Genomic DNA, 2,393 nt, shown 5'->3' on the forward strand with positions numbered 1-2,393 from the left:
ATTAGCTGAACCATTTTGCATTCCCACCAGCAACGTAACCAGTTGTCTCACCTATTTGTCAGCACGTAGTATCTTCTTAGTATATGTAGGTGGTATCTTTAATTGACAGTTTCCTAATGACTCATGATGTTGAGCATCTTTTTATATTTGTTTAGTAAAGTGTTCAAATCTTTTGCTCATTTAAAAAGAAAGCTTTTTTTTTTTTTAAACAAAAAATGCCACATGGGGTACTATTTAGCTATAGGAAAAGATGGAGACTATATATCTTTTATGTTTACCTGGGTGAAGTTGAAAAACACGTTTCTTAATAAAGTATCTCAAGAGTGGAAAAAAAAACACTGTTGCTCAAGTGATATTCTGTTTTTAATCAGTCAAAAATACTAAAGGTACTCAATTTTATATGCTTTAATTTGATATTTAAAATCCAAATACAATTTCTGTTTCTAGGGGGAAAAAAGAATGAAAAAAAATAGTATAAACTTAGTATACTCAGTACTAATATGAAACCAATATATAAACAACTACATACCCACACAAAAGATAAAATACAAATATAGTCTAGCAAGGGGGAGGGGAGAAGAGTGAGAAGGGAAAGGGGAGGAGGGAGGGCAATTAGTGGGATCTCAGCTAATGTGCAGGATGTGAGGTTTTTCAGTGAATGAAGGTCTCAACTACAACTTGAACTTTATTTAGAACTTAAAACAATGTAACCAAAACATCTGTACCCTCATATTCATTTGAAATTTAAAAAAGAAAAAAAGAAAATAAATAAAATATAACAAAAAAATTGGGTTTTATGTTTTATTATTGAGTCCTCAAAGAGTTCTTTTGGCTTAAAATAAATCCTGATTTAGACAAGTCCTTGAGCAATTGCGTTTTGCAAATGTTTTTCTCAGCTATGAAAAAGAAGCAATACTACTCCTTATCTCGTGGAGCTGTTGTAAGAATTACACTAGATTATATAATACGCCAACATTCTGGTACCTAACAGCAACTTGTAAATGTGAGTTCTCTTCCCACATCCTTTCCCCCTACCAAGAAATTCAAATTCTCTAGAAAAGTTGAGCATGATTCAAACAAGAAAATGTCTTTGGATGAGGGCCTCTTACAGAGAATAGTTTCAGGACGTGGTAAGGTTCTAAGGGGAATTCTAAAGGATTAAGGAAGGGATGGTAAGGATTTAATCAAGAGGCAAAGACAACTCTTTTAGAAAATTAGGAGATGAGGGAAGAGAGAAGGCAATAGTATAAGAGAGGCAGATCAGCGTAGTGATTAAACACAGGAGTTTACAGCCCAGTTGCCTGGGTTGAAGCCCAGCTCTGCAGTGGGTGTGGGCAAGTCATTATTTAACCTCTCTGTGAAAGGGCAGGGAAGAGAACAGCCTGGGGGGAGAAAGCTCAGATTTGCCTTGGCTAAAGAAAAGCAGAGGCAAAGACTACAGAATTTCTGCAGGACGTGTCAAATCCGATGATGCTTATCTTTTCAGTAAAAATGATGTTAAAGTATCTGTCCAGAAAGAGAAAAATCAAGAGCAGAGTTGAGGGTTAAGAAAAGTGAATTAAGTGAGGAATAGCAGTTGTTGAGACTCAAATAGTGGTCACCAACAATTAAGAAGGATCCAGGTGAGCTTAGAGGGCATGAATTAGAAATGGCTTCCATCACCAGGTTTCTGTGACTTGCTCTAAATGACATTTATCAGCCTGGGAGCAGGAAAAGGATAAAAGGGAATATAGGCCACTGAGGGAAAATAATGGTTTGCAGAGGATTCCGGATGAACACATTGTTGAAATTGTCAACCATTTTTCATAAATATAAGAGAATGAATAAATCTAAAGAAGGAAACGTTCCTGAGCACATTTTATTTTGGTAAGTAATACAAAGAAAGGATTTTTTTTAAGAGATAAATTTTAAATGACTGCCCAGGTGGACCAGACAATAGGATGAAAAGAAAACCAGAAGATGGCTGATATTTGAAGTTTGTTGACAACCAAATGCAGAGGGAGTTGAAGTGATGGCTGGAGAGTGTGAAATGGGAAGCTCTCTAATCACAGAGAATTTTAGAGTGAAGATTTTTGAGGTAAAGAAATTTGGAAGTTGAGGCATGTGGACTCAGGAGAGTGAGAGTGGAGGTGGAAGGAATAGCAAATTAAAGAACTGTAGGGTGGCTTTTAGGAAGGGCTTTGCTGGTGGGGGTGGGGAGACCTGAAGATGCTCACACAGGGTGAGGAAAACTGGAGTCTTCATGAAACAAGAAAGCGTGTTGTAGATTAGTAGATTGTGGCAGAGATTTTCAACTACATTATTGTCTTGCCAACCAGTCCTGAAAACAGGTGGTAGATCTGTATCCAGCTGAAGATTTGCTTGGCCTTGGCTTGTACTTAATGCTGAATGAG

This window comes from Otolemur garnettii, unplaced genomic scaffold (assembly GCF_000181295.1).
Source record: "Otolemur garnettii isolate 467f Iridium unplaced genomic scaffold, OtoGar3 scaffold00098, whole genome shotgun sequence".
Lineage (NCBI taxonomy): Eukaryota > Metazoa > Chordata > Mammalia > Primates > Galagidae > Otolemur > Otolemur garnettii.